General features: G+C 42.9%; 1 non-coding gene and 1 pseudogene across 1 annotated transcript; both read right to left on the bottom strand.

The window, feature by feature from the left end:
• Positions 1–4,435: 4,435 nt before the first annotated feature.
• LOC111757499 (glycerol-3-phosphate acyltransferase 3-like) lies at positions 4,436–5,179 on the bottom strand (annotated as a pseudogene).
• A 2,008-nt stretch (positions 5,180–7,187) lies between these two features.
• Positions 7,188–7,330, bottom strand: LOC111757535 (small nucleolar RNA SNORA48). The gene has a single exon (XR_002791859.2). It is a non-coding gene; the product is annotated as a small nucleolar RNA SNORA48 (small nucleolar RNA).
• Between the last annotated feature and the right edge of the window lie 11,554 nt (positions 7,331–18,884).

Raw genomic sequence — 18,884 nt, 5'->3', positions numbered from 1 at the left:
TGGAACTGGTGATTGGACCAGCACCTGTGCACTAAGCTAAATCCCCAGCACCTCTGCATTTCTTGTTTTTGGACAGGGTCTTCCTGAATTGCACAAACTGGGTTCAGATTTGGGCTCCTCCTGCCTCAGCCTTTCAGATGACAGTTGTGTACCACTAACCCTGGATTTCCTTTGTACTTCAAATTTTTTGCTCTCTGTATTTGTATTGTTGTTTTTGTTTTGTTTTGTTTTTTTTTTTGCGGTACTGTAGATTGAACTCACGACCTCGTGCTTGCCAGGCAGGCACTTAGGCCACTGAGCTAAATCCTCAGCCCTGTTGTTTGTTTTTGAGTCTCCCTATGCTGGCCTCAAACTCCTGGGTCCAAGTGATCCTCCTATCTCAAACTCCCCAGCAACTGCTCTACGTCCAACTGCTCGTTTATATTTTTGGGGTTTCAGAACAAACCTATTCTGAGGTAAAATATACTTCTGAAAAAATGTAAAAGTCCAACAAAATTTTAAAAATTGTACTTAATGTTATTGAACTGCACATTTAAGGTGATTAAAATGTAAATGTTATACACTTTTATCACAATAAAAAGATATATTTATGAAATCCAGGTGATGTTGAGACTTTTTAGCCACAACCTATGAAATAAAAAGCTGGAATTCATTAACATTAAAACTTTGGGTCTGACAAAGACATTATGGAGAGGATGAGGAAATAAACCAGGAACTGGGAGGAAATATCTACAAGATACATATAGATAAAGGACTAGTATCCAACAGATGTAAAGCACTCTCAATACTTAACCATAGGAAAACAGGTAATTCAATTTAAAAATAAGCAAAAAAGCTGAACATATACCTTACCAAAAAATACAGAAGTGGCAAATAAACATGAAAAGATGTTCTATATCGTATTTCACAAAGGAAGTGCAAGTAAAACAGTGAGCTAAAACTTCAGAATGGCCAAAGTCCAGAACACTGACCCCAGCAGATGCTTCACAGATACGGAGCAACAGGAACTCTCACCCACTGCTGGCGGGAACGCCAAGTGGAAGGCAGTGCGGCCGTTTCCCGCAAAGCTAAAAGCAGTCTCACACGCGATCCAGCGATGCTCTCCTTGGTCATTTACCCGAGTGGGTTGGAAAGTTCTGTCCACATGAATGTTCATAGCTGCTTTATTCATAATTGCAAAACTCAGAAGCAATCAAAATGTCTTCAGTAGGAGAACAGATAAACTGCGGTACACAGCACCAAAAAGAAATGAGCTGTCAGGCCATGAAAAACAAGGAGTGCATGTAAATGCATGTAGTTAAGGAAAAGAAGCCTGTCTGAAAAGCCACGTACTCTGTGACTCGATGCGTAGGACGCTCGCAGAAAGGCAAAACCACTGAGACAGAAAAGTTCAATGGGGTCTCGGGGCAGGAGGGCAGGAGGGAGGTCTAGAGAGTACAGGGGATTTTTAGGCCAATGAAATTATTCTGCATGATATATAATGGTAAGGACATGCCATTATGTATTCGTCCAAACCCACAGGATGCACAGCAGAAAAATGAACCCCCTAGTTAATAATAAGGTGTTAACACAAGCCCATACTCATCAGTGAAATAGATCAGACCCACATGTATAAACATCGTACTGTCTCACTAGTAAGTAAATAAGATCCAAAATGTACAGTAGATATTGTGAACTGGGAACAAATTGTTGAAAAGAAAAGACAAAGTGTGATGGGGGAATAGGGGACAGGAAGAAAGGGAAAAGATATATGTATACATAAGATAAGATATATACATAAGATAGTTAAGACAGTTATATCACTAGTTGTTCTTAGTTTACTGAAAAGAAAAGTTTGGGCTAAGATGTTTGGATGAGTTATCATGCCTACATCTTGTACTTGGAATAACTACTACAAAGACAGCAATACACAATTATTATTGTAACTCTCCTAATCTATTTTTGAAATCTGTTTTATTGTTATTTCTATTGTTTTCTCTTTCAAAAAGTATCAATATTGGCTCACATAAAAAACAGGAAAATTACATAAAAATATTATGTGTTCTAAAACAACATAATTCACCATAGTAAAAACCAATTGCTTCCAAGCACAGTTCTGCTTCTTGTATATTTATCTCCATAAGCATTTCTTTGGTTACTTAATTTTGCATAGCAATTTATGATGTTTGACAGCAATCGCTAGAAATTTTCAAACAGGTAATTCTTGAATATAGTACTGATTTGATCACTGATTCAGTAAAACTCCCAAGTCTTACATTTTAAATTTTTGATTAAATCATTTCACCACATTAGTAAGTAATCCATGTGCAGTTTGGGGATCTAATTTCTCAAGCATCTACTACATGTGTCAGTGGAAACCAAGGGTGGTACTTTCCTCATACACATAACCCTTACACGTTCTGTCTCTTGTGATGGTAACACAGCACCAGCAAAGAGGGAGCGTAAGATGCTAAGGCTGGGACTGCAGCACTGGCCCGAAAACAAGGGCCGCTTTAATGCTAACAAAGGCAGGCACCCAGACTGCAGCACCAAGCTCGATGCGGCTAAGCCAGCAAGGGAAACAGCACAACTGTCCCAGCTCGAGTCTAGATGGCCACCAAAACTCCATGTGGTCTTATTGGGGAATTTTGGGAGGTGGCTGGGTCTGTCGTGTGTGACTCTGAGCGTAAGGCTGTGTGGTTAAAAACTTAGTCCTTGACTGGTTTGGCACAGTTCTGGGTGGGAGTAAGGCGCACCACCAGAGTGAGAGCTCTGCACATCCTCAGCACAGGCTGCCTGGATGGAGCAGAAGGAACGGGAAGACAGACGGCTGCCTATTGCTAGTCACCTGCTGCTTGCTGCTTTGCTTCTCAGAACTTTGCTGCTTTCTTCCTGCCACAGACTGTTTCTCCTCTGTGATGCCACCCTGCCTTATAGCCAGATGATTATGGACTGCAACCTCCACAAACTGTGAGCCAAACATAAATCTCTGCTCCTTTAACTGTGGGCATTAGGTATTTTGTCTCAGCAAGAGAAAAGTAACTAAGCCAACACCCAAAGGAGCACTCTAGCGGCACTGTTCCTCAAAGATGCATGAACTTACAGGCTCCTGAGTTCCAGTAGGACACCATTCATCAGCTGAAAATACAAGGATTAGAGCTCATTTTTATCTTTTCTCTTTCTTTCTTTCTTCCTTTTTCTTTTCTTTTTCTTTTTTTTTTTTTTTTTTTTTTTTCTCCTTTGTGGATAAAAGGATCTCACTATGTAGCTGAGGCTAGCCTGGAACCTGTGATACTCCTGCCTCAGCCTCCAGAGCCTGGAACCTGTGATACTCTGCCTCAGTCTCCAGATTACTGGGATTATAGGTGTGTGCTACTGTGCTTGATTTGTAGTTCATTTCTGAGAGGAAACCAGGAGAGGGCCAGGCCCCTGGAGAGAATTCCTGGGAAATGGCAAGGAATTGAGACTCCAGTCCCCGCTGAGAACCTTGGATAGCAGCATGCAATCAAAGGAGAAACTCAGGCCTCTCTTTGGAGCAAGCATGGCAGCCTGTGAGCCCACTATGGATTTGGACGGCACTTATGAATCCACTGCGTGTTCTCAAGAGACGTAGGGACTACATAAAGCTGTCAGTCTGGACCTTTGCAGCTCCTAGAATTGGATACTGACACTACTGTCACTTTTATTCCCACGCATTTCTCTTTGCCTGATGGTAAATCCCAATTTAGCCCATAGAGTATAAAGGTGATTTGCACACTGTCATGAGAGCAAGTATTCCCAGTGGATATTACTCTTCAGGACAGCCTTGCCTGGAGCCATGTGTTTTGAAATGTCAAGTACTTTCTCTTACACACTGGCAAGTCTTGCAGCTTGTTTGATGTTGCAATCAGGTAACTGATTGTTTAGATCAGCAGATACTCAGATCTCTGCCCTATAGGGACTGCTGACATTGGCATGAAACAGCTTGTTAAATCTGGTTTCTGCTTTGCACCGGAAGCCTGCCAAATGAGGTCTGTACACAGAGATGGCAGCTGGAAGAAATGCTTAATATCTAAACTTGCATTCTCATCTTATGCATCTTTTCAAAAAACTAAAATTTTGGAGGGCAGACACAGTGCTTTAGTTATTTCCATTTAATTGATATGATTAGCTTTGCTTTCTCTCTTTTATTTTAAATCAGGGACTGAACTCAAGGCCATCATACTGTTATATCCGCAATCCATTTTATATCGTTAAATTTTGAGATAGACTCTCACTTAAGTTGCATAGGTTAGATTCAAACTTGTGATCCTCCTGCCTCAGTTTCCCAGAGTGCTGGGATTACAGCATGGATCATGAGATCTGGCTATGACTAGCTTCTTTATATTTGGCATGCAAAATAATTTAGATTATTTATATTGCAGTTCCTCTGAGAAGAAAACTTCTACATCTTCTTCTCTGGTTACAGGGCCATCCGCTACATGTCACAGATGAAGGCTCAGCTGGTTATCATGTGAATCAAGTAACTACTCCTCCAAAATGCATCACCAAACCAAGAGTTATGCTTAATTGCAACCAGGTGTTCGCTTCCGTTAGTCTCAAGGCTTCCCTTTTTAAACATTATCACTGAAGTATTGTTGTTACAGGTCCCTTCAGGAAAGATGAATGTGATTAGTTTATTCTCTCAGCGTTATGGTGTTTTAGTCTCTTTGTAACCAGGGGTCAATCTTTCATTTCTGAGCATTCAGACCAGATATGTGGGCAGGCCTGAACCACAGCTCTCTAAATCCCTATCATTCACCACGAACCTGGTCAAACATGGCATAACATCCATCTGCTGTCCAGATCAAAACATGAATTGGAGCGGTTTGGTTGATACCCAAATTCCTCTCTTCTGAGGTCACTACAGCTTGTTATGATGATGGGATGGTACTAGAAAGAGATGCACACAGATCCAGCAGTGAGTGAAATGCACCAGTTCATTCAGCCGGGTTCTGAGGCTGCTGTCTGGCAGCCTCCCAACCAGTACATGTTTTTACTAGTCAACTGATCACAGCAAAATTCAGGTAGCTCTCGCAGGCAGCAGTGCACAGGAGCGTGTTATGACACCCAGCACTGGCACTGCAGTGAGCTGCAGACTTGTAATAGACACTGGGAGTGTTTCTTGTGCAGAGATTTCAGGATGCCAGCTCCTCCATGGAGAAGCTCTAGGTCTCTTCATGTTCCACAGTGGCTTTCAATCCCACAGAAGATGATTTTTTTTTTGCCTTTTTGAGACAGGGTCTCGCTATGCAGTTCATGGCCTTCAGCTCACTTTGTAACCCAGGCTGCTCTTGAACTCACAACAATCCTTCTGCCTCGGCCTCCTGAGTGCTGGGATTACAGGTGTGCACCACCACACCAGGCTCTAGAAGCTGAATTTTTAAATTTTAATCCTTTGTGCACTTTCCAATTTAGATTGTGGCTTAGATTGTGAAGTTTTCACCAGGATCTTCATGCAGATCTTGGAGATGCCCAATAACACAGTCAAGGCTGAGGGCAGCAGGACAAGGCTGGGCACCAGCAGTGGCCAAACAGGCAGGACCTCCTGGCCAGCGCTGTGTCTTTGTAGAGGAGACATAAATGCGACGTCTGTCCCTGACACCAGCAGCCCAATCAGAATTCAGGGAGGAGAGGTGGTCCGGAAGCCAGGGCCCCTGAAGGCATTTGCTTTACTGAGTTTGAACCTCTGAGAGAAGATACCTGGCTTCCATTTCCACTTTTCCCAGAGAGCTTCCCGGCTTTAGGAAAATCCACTTATCTCTCCGTCTCTTTGAGAATGACGGCATTCTCTGCCCTCAGTCTTTGGTTCCTCTCTGTCTTTGCTGTGTGTGGAGTACAACTCTAAGGCCCACGGATGCTGAGTTTGGCCTGCAGTTTGTTTTGTCCAGAATAGCATAAGTGGAATGGTGAGTTTCAGCTTTGAGCTCACGCCCTGCGATTCATGCTAGGTGTAACGCTCCTGCCATCTACTCATATGAAGGAAGTATCCTGAGTAGCTGCTGTTATTTTGGACACTTTAGAAAGGCAGACTGATGGAGTAAGCTTGAAACTGAGCTGCCATCTGAAGCCATGCCTAGAATTTCTAAGATCAAAAGCCCAGCAGAGTCTAACTGACCTCCAAATCGGTAAGGCAGACATGAATGCATGTTGTGATATGTCACTGAGATGTTTGAAGTTGTTACTCAGCACTGCCATGGTAATAGCTGACTGATGCACTGCATATCCCAGGGAGTACAGGGGGAAAAGGGAGCGTCATGTACCAAAGGAGCTCACGAGAGTCCTCTTGGGACCAGTGCCTGTGGGTAGGAGTGGAAGAAGTATGCCTGGGTGCACAGAAAAGCTGGCACAGAAATGCCACCCTCATGATAGCCTGGGCTGACTCCTAGGGAGCTCCAGACAGAAAAATACCATAAATGATGTTCCATCAGACATGTGGCCAGATCTTTATACACCTGCGATCATCAGTCTCTGAAGAGGACTGTCCCCAAAGGGCATGACTTGGAGAGGTGGCTTTTGTAGGGGAGACAGTCTCTGAAAGTGCTGAACAAACACCATCTGATGATAGTACTCTTGGAACCTGGGCAGCAAGCCTTTCCCTGGAAAAGGCTTAGGCAGTGGCCCATCAAATCTACCACGGCTCTACCCACTGACTGAGCACCACCTGGGGCCTTGCAATGGCAGGATGTTCCTGGATCGCTCCTAGCCTGCACTCCTAGCCCACATACAGTGAGCACGTGGGCATCTAAGGGAGGAAGCTCATTCTGATGACTTTCCTTACACAAATACAGAGCTTGTGACATTTTCATGATTTTGCAACTTGCACCAAAATTCTCTTAGGAAGAAACTTGCCATGGGGATTTGTTCCTGCTGATCTGGAGTCCATCAGGAGACACAGAGGAGAGGGCTCCACTGCAGGCCTGGGGAAAGGAGAGAAAGCTACTTCCAGCTCTGAAGAACAGGGAACAGAGCGGGGAGCCCAGAAGAAGCCAATGGGCGCTGCTTGAGGTAAAGGGAACAGGAAATGATTCTTATGGAGACCTCAGATGTTCACAAAAGTCATCTCCTGGGCATTTGAGTTTCGCAAGCAAACTGTGAACAGCTGAGTTGAAAAAAATAGTCTTTCTTTCTTTCTTCCTTCCTCTTTCTCTTCTTTCTTTCTTTCTTTCTTTCTTTCTTTCATTCTTTTTTCATGAGCCCTAAGCATGAAACAGCTCCGGCACCAACCCAGGCCTCAGGTAGGATGAGCAAAGGACCGTCCTCTGCTCTGCCCCTCACTGACATAAGAACACCACCATCAATCAGGTGTCTCTTGACCCCTTTCCAGGGGGTAAAAATAGTATTTAATACACCAAATGTATGAAAATATAAAAACAATGTTAAATAGACACATGCACGCACACTTGGGATGAACAGCTATCAACACCTGGTTTTATTTTCTTCTGCTTCTTTAATATAGAGATTTTTACAAAGAGAATACATTCTTAGTTTGATGCTTTACTACATACAAACTTGTGATTTCATAAGCTGTAACAATATTGTCATGTGTTTTAACTCAAATAGAACTAGTATTCTATTGTGTGTATTTTTCTGCAAGTTGCTTCTGTCTTCTAACTTTGTTTTCAGTACGTGGCAACGTTCATGTATGGGCATATATTTCATTCATTTTTATCTCCACAGCATGACTAAATGTGTATTTTTGGTCTCATAATGATAAATAATTATGCCGCTTTTTTTCTCTTACAACCATTTCCAAAGCAAAGGTCTTTGAAGAGTTTCTCTAACACAGACACCTGGAGGTGACATTGCTGGTTTCTGGGACATACCTTCTTCACTTTTTTGGTCATATGATCACAATGGTGCTGGAATTGTTAGTTCAGTGGTAAACTACTTGCCTCGTATGCACAAGGCCCTGGGTTCAATCCCTAGTACTACAAAAGGATGATGGTATCATAATAAAAAGAGCAGGATGCCAATTTCCTAGCCTAAGTCTCTAACCCTACTGTTCATGGCATTTGTCTGCAGAGCTTCCTGTACAATGACTGACAAACAGGAGTCATGCAACAAATATCTGAGGAGTAAATGAGTGTCAGGGAAAGCAATCAAGACCTAGAGAGTCAACATGATTACCAGAGGCACATGACTAGTTCAAAGATGGCTCTGGAGGGCACATCTTCTGAGCTGTGCCTTCTACAGTACAACTGAAGTGAATATACCAAAGTTTTGTTCCGGTCCCTATTAAAGACTGGAAAAGACTGTCATCAAATAACCCATTGCCTTCTTATTGAGACCTGGTTTCCTTAATGTATTTTGGGAGGTCACAAATGAACATTTCATTTTAAACCATAAGAATGAAAATAGAGAAACATTTTTCTTCAGGACAGACTTTTTTGTAAGGCCTATCTGAGCTCATATGCATCATGACTATATCTTAGTTAAGAGTGTATATTTTATCCTTTGTTTCAAACTGAAGATTGAACAATAAATGGATGGGGAATGGTGGCAGCCAGCTGTCTTACTGTTGGAGAGGCAGATCACAGATAAGCAAGAGGAGAGGGCTATCCTAAACCATATCCTACTGAATTACAGTTGGAGACATCAGATGAAACTCCTGTTTAGCTTTATGTCATAAGATGGGTAAATACAGAAGCACGTACAGCCACGTATGTGTGCACACAATGGTATACGTGCTTATACTGTCAGGCTCTCACAGGCCTAGAAGCAGCAAGACTCCACTGACAAGCATGCCAGTGCTCAAATCTGGGATTCTAATGCCATTTTCCAACAACCAGGACTCCTTGGAGAAACCATTGATTCTTGACTTAGGGCAGGGAATGTGCAAGATAAACCCAGACCATCTTATGATCCCCCAAAATACAAGAGATAAAACAATAAAATGAGGGAGGTATGTCAAAGGTGAAAATTGAAGAATTCTCCAGTGGCCAAGGCTGGCAAAACTTTAAGCAACAAGGTAAGACAGTATCGGGGTATATATCAAAGTATAAATAAAAATCGATGAACCCATACTCATATAAATAAATGCTTGGACCAGTGAATGAATGAGTAGAGGGAATAATGAAGTCTCCCATATGGAAAATTTCCAAGTAACACACAGAAAATTCCCCGGCAAAAAAGGATGGCCTAATTCCTCACCCCTTTAGTGTAGGCTGTGTACAGTGACTTCTTACAAAAAATGAAGTCTGGAAGGAGTTGAAAAAGAATAACTTACAGTGGAGAAACGTGACAAATGTTACAAATGCATGTGCACAAGTTGCAGGTCCTTGATGATAAGACATGTTGCTCGCAGATACCCCGAATGCTGTGGGATGGGAATGACCTCTGACCTCTGACCTCTGGCCTCTGTATTCTTCCTCCCCAGAAACCTCACTTGCTTATTTATTTATTGTTTTTGTGCTAGGGATTGAACTCAAAACTTTTGCACTGAGTTACACCCAAAGCCCTTTTTGATTTTGAGACAGGGTTTTTTGTGTTGTTTTGTTTTGTTAGTTTTGGTACCAGGGATCAAACTCACGTCCTTGTGCTTGCCAGGCAGGCACTTATGCTGCTGAGCTAAGTCCTCGGCAAGAGAGGGTCTTGATAAGTCACTAAGTTTCTTGGGCTGGGCTCTAACTTGTGATTCTCCTGCCTCCACCTCACAGAGCTTACAGATTGTAAGGATGCCCTACTCCCATGTACCTAATTTTATTCTAGCCAGGAGAAAAACTTTGGACATCTGCCCTGATCAGTTTGCTTCTCAGAGCTACCAAAGTCCTGAAAAACAGAGAAAGTCTAAAAAACTGTCCTGATCTTGAGAACCCCAAGGGAACACAATTCAGTGTGACGTGGTATCCTTGGGAGGGATCATGAAGCAGAAAATAAACACTGAATACACACTAAGGAAATCTGAATAAAATATGGACTTCAATATGGCTCACTCTCATGCAAATGCCAACAGGGGAAACTGGCTGTGGAGCATCAGGAGCCTCTATTTTGTAGTAGCTTTTCTGTGAGCCTGCGAGAACTCTAAAACAAAAAATGATTTTTAAAAAGCCGTACTTAGGAGAGGGGGCTGCTAGCTTTGTTTTCTATTTGTTTTCATATTATTTCATCCTCCGCTGGGTAGCAAAGTTTTCTAGTTCGCAATAGCGGCCCCTGCAGGAGAAGGCCCTTTTACAGCCAGCCGGGTGTCATGAGTGCTTGCACACCGATTTTCCTTTTTGGCCTTTCTCTGGCTTATTAGCGCTGGTGGCCCTTCCCTGGTGGGTTGGCAGCCTTCCTGGACAGGGCAGATTGCTCATTCTCCTGCGCCAGTTCTCAGCCTGAAGGGATCCTTGGCTAAACAGTGGAGACACGGTGGTGGTGGTATCCATTCTGTTCTTTGCTTTCAGTCTCACTGATACTTCTAAAACTCCAAACAGACAGGCCTTTACTAAAGAGTCAATCATTGATTTTTTAAAAGGAATATTCTTTGTCAGAAACCTGTAGCTATGTTCCTCTCTCAACAGTGATTGTCAGCTCCCCCAAACTATGCCATGTTTGCCATTCCCTGCCGTAGAGCGGGTGCATGCCTCACTTACACTACAGGTGACTGTGGACAGTTGGATCCCTGATTGTTCTGGGGTGGACCCTCCTTCCCAGGATCTAGCAATATTTAAGGATGATCTACCCCTAGACTTTTTCAGTCCTATGAACCAATAAAAATCCTTTCTCTTGAAGTCAGTATTTTCCCAAAAACTTAGGCTTGGGTCTGAGATTTCCATTTCAGAACTGATTTGGCCCCTGGGGCTGAAATAAAAGCTCTTCAGAGCCATGGCATCATCATCTTTAGCTGTGATAGTTTGCTGATGCTTGTGGTCAAATGTAGTCTCACAGAACAACTTTGCTTCTAGTGAGCACAGAGGAAGCTAAGAAAGCAGGCCAGTGTATAACAGTAGATGTGCCAAGTCTCCTGGTAGATAATTCATATTTATTGTCCTGGTAATATTGTGTCTTTTAAAATAAAAATCCCCCAATACTATAAACATGGGATCCACATCTTCATCAGAGCCTGATACAGCGACAAACCTTAAGTATCAGTGTATGTGTATCAAATGCATTGATAGAGGATGCATGTACCTTGCTCATTCTAGATCCTTCCACACCCTTTACTGTCATAGAAGTATGTGATTTTTGGCCCCAGAGAGACTTCCCTCCCTGCAGCAGAAACCATTCATTGATCTGATTGCTGCTATGCCTTAGGGAAACTGTCCTCCTGGATTTAGTCCTGTTTAAAGATGATAGATATTTTTCATTTACATGACCCAAGAAAAATTCCTTTTGTGGAAGCCAGTTTGAACTTGGTTCCTGCCACTTGTAATTGAAGGAGTCCTGTTTAATGAACTGGTCCAAAGCTCAGGTCAATGTTATCCATGGGCTCGTGTATTTCCTCTGTAAATGCTCTCAGTGCCAAGGCTTCTCCTATTCCCCACTCTCCTGTTTCTTATCCAAAAGCAGCCTTCTCTCTTCCAGGTGTGTGTGTTCATATGTGCGTGCACAAGTGTATGTGTGTGTGCATGCATGCATGTCTTTCAGTAGGGTTTAAAAAACATCATTTATGAGATGATTTATGGTTGGTTATTTTTCAGGCTCAGTTAACAAATGGTGTTTCAAATGTTGAGATAGAAATTCTTCTTCTCATTTCTTTCTTTTTTCCTCAAAGCAGAAAGTATTGTTAAAGTGTGTCAAGGCAAGAATCTTGGCTTTTGCTCAAAACAATAGTCCAATTTTCAAAGAAAATAAAGTTTTTGTAGCATGTTATTTCATTTAGCCTTTAACACGTGAAGGAGGTGTTGTTTTCATTAATACGAAAAAATCCAGACTCAAAGTTGGAGGCTCATGTATAGATCCATGGTAATGGCGACAAGTTAAAAGGAGAGTGTCTTTCATGTTTTAACAAATGTTAGATGGTTACACTCACTATTATAGCTATAGAAATGGGGACCAAAATGGCAAAGGATGTGTCTCAGGTCACATCATGGGTATGTGCTAGCCGCATCTGCTAAATGGCAAAATCAAAGCTTAAATTCTGACCCAGACACACACTTGTAATTCCAGCTATTCAGGAGACTGAGCCAGGAGGATCCCAAGTCCCAGGCCAGCCTAGGCGACTTAGACCCTATTTGAAAATGAAATTTTAAAAAAAAGGGGGTTGGAGGGCAGAGAACATAGCTTAGTGTACAGTACTGGCCTAGCATGACCAAGGGTTTGGGTTCAATCTCCAGAATAAAGAGGGGATTAATCAGTGGCCTGAAAGTACAGCTCACCAGTGGAACTCACGTTTGGCACATGCAAGGCCTTGGGTTTTTGATCGCTACCATTACAGACACCAAATCAATTACTATGTCATATCTCTCAATCTTGACAGCTTTAATTTTAAGCCATCTAGCATTTAAAAGTATTTTTATGTTTACTTTGTGGAAATAATATTCCATAAGTAACATATCTATTCTAAAAATATGTAGCATATTTCAAAGAGTAAACACATATTTTTTAAAAGGTGTGGGATTTTGTGTGTTTGTTTGTTTGAATTCTGGGGACTGAACTGAGGCCCTCGGCACTGAGCTACATACCTAATCCTTATTTTTTTTTATTTTGAGACAGGGTCTTGTAAATTGCTCAGGCTGTGTTTCAACTTATGATCTCCTGCCTCAGTCTCGAACAGTATTGGGATTATAAAAAGCTACCACTAGTTGGGATTTTCTTTAAAAAAAAAAAAAAAGTAGCGTTGTAAATGATATCTTTAGGTGAAAGCAATTTGACTTACAGTACCACCATATTTAAAGAACTATTTACTTTTCTCTCCTACAAACCCAGGTCAAGAAAAATGCAGAGTAGATCCAAAGCAAAGATTTTGCAACATTGGCAAGTTGGAAGATTTTGATACTAATTTCTGGATTTTCAGCTTGTCTCATTGTAAGACGAGTGTGTGTCCCTGAGCCCTAACACTGAGCAGGGGTCACTGTACGCAGAGACACAGAGCAACGTGGTAGATCTTGCATAATTTCTAGCAGGACCAGGAGAGGAGCAGGGGAGGAGGCTGGTCTGGTCTCAAGGAAGCTGAAAGGCTAATCCAGAAGGAACTGAATTCCCAGTGGATCAGTTAGATTACCCTTTTCATGCATTAGAAGAAATGGAAATGCCAGTGATGTTAGCTCAGTTTTTGATTGAACAAAATAAAGAACCCAAGTATTTGCAATATTTGAATATTACATTAAAATGTTTGATTATCGGCTGGGGATTTAGCTCAGTCACATAAGCACCTGCCTGGCAAGCGAGAGGTCATGAGTTCAATCCTTGGTATCAAAAAAACCAAAAATATGTCTGATTATCATCATAGTAGCAAGACAAAGAATATGGAAAATAAATTCTCATACAAGAAGTATACAGAATTCATGTTTGTGCTAATTGCCAAATAGCTATGAATTACAATGGGTATCCTGTTGAAGACAGAATTATATTTCAGGATGAACTTTTGGTCTATACGAATAAATTTGAAAATACTTACTTAAACACTATTATCATGAGAATTTTCTTCCTTTTTGGGGGTACATGGGATCAAATTCAGAACCTCACATGTGCTAGCCAAGTGGTCTACCACCAAGCTACATCCCCAGCCTGAAAATGTTACTCCTAAGAAGCCTTAGTACTTGAACTAAAATGCTTGACATTAAGGTGTAGGAGAGAAAGTTTCTTAGGACCGCTCGCTCCTACACAGCACTGGCCCTGCATGTAGAGAGGCTCTCCACAGTTTATCTGCTATGCGACGTGAGCTGGGGCCACCCGTTACTGGACTCTGTACAGAGGCGTTTTTTTGTGTTGCTGGCCTCTCTTAAAATTGTTTATCTCTGAATCAAACTTTACTATTTATGGGTGCTACTGTATATAATTACAGGTATTTTTCTTTGTGAAATATTGATGGTAATGGTAATATCCTGCTTAGATTCCACACTAACATTACAAGTATTCACAAATAAGAATATTTCTTCCTATGCTCATGACCACAGTGGAAATTAGTAAGATGACTATAATTGTTAAGCATTTAAGAGGGTTGGGAAAGCACAGTGCCTACACAGGTCATGGGTTTGATTCCTGATACCCATACCTTCACCCCCACTATACACAATTTTGGGGAGACTGAACCCAGGGCCTTTGGACTGAGCTACACTTCCACATCATTTTTTACATTTTATTTTGAGACAGAGTCTCACTAAGTTGCTAAATTGCCCAAGCTGGACTTGAACTTGCCATTCTACTGGCTGAGCCTTGCAGAATGCTAAGATTACAGGTGTGCTCTGCCCCGCCTGGCCCACACTTATGGATGTAAAAGGTTATTTTGTGTAAAGTTACAAATGAGAGTATATCAAGCAACTTTTCCAATGTTACAATTACAGTATTTAATTTTGAATATGCTGGCTTTTATTATGCAAACTAGTATAAGATTCATTGGCTCAAAAAGGATATACCATTCCTGTTGAATGCTTCTAGTTGCTATACAGATAAATTTTTGTTTGTTTTTGTGGTATTGGAGATCGAAGCCAGGGCCTTGAACCCCATAAGCTAATACCCTTAGCACATTTTATATTTTATTTTGAGATAGGGTCTCACTAAATTAGCTGAGCTAGCTTTGAACTTGTGATTCTCCTGCTTCCAACACTAGAGTAACTAATGTTTGAGATAGGGTCTTGCTAAATTACCTGGGTTGGGCTTGAACATGTGATTTCCTGCATCAGCCTCCTAGAGTACTGGGATTACAAATATATGCACTACCATGTCCAACATACTGATTTGTTTACAAACATTAGGATTATAAATGGTATCTTCGGGCCGGGGATTTAGCTCAGCAGCATAAGCACCTGTTTTGCAAATGCGAGGTCATGATTTTGATCCCTGGTACCAAAAAATAAAAATAAATAAATAAATGGTATCGTCAGGTTAAAACAAGTTGATTTATATTATCAACATCCTTAAGAATCATTTGCTGTCCTGCCCCATATCATGCTTGACTGTGTATCCTCTTAATAGTCTTAAAAATCAACCTATTTACCTATTTATATAGTTATTTGAGAAATCCTTTTGTGCTTTTTTACACATACTTTTAGTAGCTTTAGCAGTCATCATGAATTATCATAGCATGTTAGGTTGCCATGATAAATAAGTGTACTAGCAGAACTTCAATATATAAAGCATATAAAGGAGCTTCTCACTTTAAGTTACATGTAGAATGAAAGCAAATATTCAAAAAGTCAAAAACTCAGGGATAGGCCTCGTTGGCATGAATGCAGCTGTGTGCTGATTGTGTACAATGGTGACCCACCTGAATGTACCATCACTGGTCATAGACAAGTGTGCAAGTACAAGCAAGGAAGCCAGTGTGATGGCACAGGCCTAAAGTCCCAGCACTTCGGAGACTAAGGCAGGGGCATTTCAAGTTCAAGTCCTGCCTGGGCAACTTAGTGAGACCATGTCTCAAAATTTAAAAAAAATATTTGTAAGGTTTGGGGATGTAGATTAGTGGTGGAGTGTCTCAGGACTCTATCCTCAGTACCCTCAAAATACCAATCAACCAAAAAAAAAAACAGAAGCATCTCCTTGGCCTTCCAAAGGTCAAGACTGAAGCTGGGGTCAAAGAACACATTTGGGTAGAATATTGGTAGAAGCCGCATAAGTGCACCCATAAGGTGGTCTAATATATTATTCTTCTGCATCAACTGAAAACTAGGTGGGTTACTCTGTAAAAATGTCTAGATGCTGGGGCTCAAGTAGCATTTAACACGCATTGAGAATGTTCTGCGTATCTGGTTACTTACAAAAAATTTTGTGTTCCCCAGCTCAAACCTCTGACGATCCTGAGATCAATATCATTACTGATATTCATTACTTGGTTCAGCTCATTAATGAGAAAAATGAAAATGAATTTTATAAAGAAAGTGGCTAGAGATCAGACAGCATTTGAAAAAGGGGCTGCTAGACTCACGATGGCTCAAGTACTTCTACTGCATATATGGCCCGTGTACATACCCTAACTTCAGGCGTGCTGAGAGTGTGAACACCCTGAGCTAACGGAAAACAGGGGAACCAAGAACGTCCATTTACCTGGGCAGTCAAAGGAGGCCAGCGTTGCAGTGACCATGACTCCCTGAGTGGCTGGGGAATTTCAAAGTGTTGATTGATTCTGTTTTCTTACTGTAAAGCCCATTAGTGTGTACTTCGATATTTTTTTATGTGGTTGTGATGATTTATGGAATCATATCCTACAAGTGATTCAGTTGTAAAGTCCACGTGCAAATTTAACTCAGATTACGTCTCTCACTATTTTAAATTTTCTTTCTGGAATGCAAATCTGATGACCTCTAATTTATACATAAAATTCTTCTATACCCTTAGCAGCTGATTTTTCATTTCACTGCCAGCCAATGATTGCAGGATCCAACAGGCGAAGGGGCCACCCCATCCCCAGTGCAAAGACATCATGGCTCATTTTCCTTTGTATGCAAACCTGTGACCTGTTGTAGGCACCTGTCATAGTCTAGGCCAGTGGTGGCAAACTGATGGCACGTGTGTCACAGTGGGCACACAGAACCCACCCTGATGGCACAGGGGCCAAGGCGTCCCAGCAGCCAAGCATCAGGTAACAGCTGCTTTTTCTAAACTAAAACCTAGTATTCGGGTTCAACTGCAGTGTTGGCTCTTGGCGATAAGTGAGGTTTGGGGTTGTACTTGGGCCACTCGGTCCTAAAACATTTGCCATCGTTGGTCTAGGAAATGCTCCTGGTCCTGACACGGGCCAGGCTTGACTGCATGAGTCTGGTTAAGCCACCTGCGTAGCGTCTTGTGAAGGTACAGCCTCAGTCACCACAGAAAGCAAAAGCCACAGGCTCGGGGGCCCCAGGAGAAGCATACGAATTTCCACGGTGCCGCAGCCTGAAAGAGGGGTGTGCCAGTTTAAGCGTTTGTATCCTGGCAGGGAAGTGGAGGCATTCGCACTGGGGGCTACTATCCACGATGTCACCCATCCTTTCAAAGCCGGGCCCCCACAGCTTCCCAGCACCGTCCTCACCTGCAGGCACAGCACTGACTCTCATCACCTGCAGAGCGGCTCCCAGCTCCTGCTGGCTCTGGGCAGGATCCGGGCTCACCTGCAGTCCCTTCCTGCCATCCCGTCCAGAGCTGTTCTGCAACGCTGCGCTCAGACTTCTGTCGTCATGGATTTAAATGAGTATCACTTGGTTAACTACAATTTAATTACTCACAGGAAGGGAGGCGGACTAACAGCGGGGACCAGGTACAGAAGGGCGCAGGGAAGGAAATGAGAGGGCAGAGGGAAGAGGGAAGGGCCGGGAGGCGCTGAGGCTGGGGAGGAAGCCTGGGGGAGGCAGCCTGTGAGGCAGGCTCCTCTAACCTGGGTAGAGCCGAGGGTCAAGGACTGGGGTGTTGTTTACCCGGTATGCGTGAGTTCTTAGCTTCCAACACTGGCACTGCACAATTACTTCCCAAGCTCTAGCTCCTTACTGCTCAGGAGTCCATAAGATCTCCTCGAGAGCATCTGAGATCACATATAGCTCATGATTACAAAAGCCGACCTCCAGGTTCTCTTCTGACATATTCCCACACGCAGTCAATTACGCATCTCCTGTCCACTTCACACGAGAAGCTCCACTCCTCTCGGCGTGAACATGCCGCTGGTCCTGGCACTCGGGGAGCTTTCTACTGCCCCCTGCCCTGCCCTGCATCCTAAAGCACCCCACGCTTCATAACCAAGGAGGCTTGGTTATGAAGCTCACTCCCCTTTCTTCACCTCCAGGAATGGCAGCAAGAGGACTTCCTTCACAGAGCAACACTGTACTCAGGAACTCATTCATCCCTCGTCCACTCACTCAGCGGGTTCTGCTGATTTGTGCTAAATGCAAGGGTCTTCCCAGAAGCTGCCAATCTACCCAGGCTAGAGACATCATCCTTCTAGATGCATCCTTTTAGATCCTTCTAGATTCAGGCTAGAGAATCATCCTTCTGCCACTCCTTTCTGTTGACCAAAAAACCCCACTGTTTCTTATCTTATTTCCTTTGCTGGTCTCCACTTTTCTCTTTTGCAATGATGTTTGAAAGACCTCTTTACGACGTTGTTTTTGCCACTACTGTTTTCTGCTCTGAGGAACACAGACTTGCCTGCGATGAAACCCTGCCTTTATAGGGTCTTGGCAAAGTCATTTAATGCCTCTGAGCCCCAAGTCTCCTCTTCTTCAACACAGAGATAACAGGAGTGGTATATGAGGGGTCGCCGTGAGAACTAAGGTAAAAGGCAGATGAACTAATGGTGGCATGCAGACATCAGCGGCTGCCGTGTGAGCACTTGGAAGTCACAGGACACAACAGAGCAACGGCACCACAGCAAGGACAACCTTGCATCAGGATCTGGAGAGGCGGGTGTGAGCTCTGTTATTCCTCTGTGACACCATTTTCTCTGTCACATGAGGAACGAACCATTAAGGTTTGGCAGACAAAACAGGACCAGGGAAACCCAAGGGCTTCGTGTGCTCCACTGCCTGCTGCTAAGCCCTCTTCTCAGCAGCAAAGCCCTCTTCTGGGAGTGGCATCTCAGACAGATGGCTGCCTCCAGGCTCCTCGGCCTAGGGGGACAAAGCAGCACTATCAACCGGGCCTCTAGGCTAAGGCACAGAGGTTAGCACAGTGCAAGCATATTTCTTATTTTAGCAAAACAAATCCAGCCTATTCCAGGCTTGGGGGATTCCTCCTTTCCTCACAGCACCCCCCATCTAGTGCAAGTTAAACTCTCAGCAAACATCAGCTATCAATGTCATTACCATTCTCGATAACTGAGCTGTGTGTGTGTG

The sequence above is a fragment of the Cavia porcellus genome, unplaced genomic scaffold (genome assembly GCF_034190915.1).
Source record: "Cavia porcellus strain 051 isolate PalLab524CR breed Dunkin Hartley unplaced genomic scaffold, mCavPor4.1 scaffold_1, whole genome shotgun sequence".
NCBI lineage: Eukaryota > Metazoa > Chordata > Mammalia > Rodentia > Caviidae > Cavia > Cavia porcellus.
This window is presented reverse-complemented; position numbering and strand designations above follow the sequence as displayed.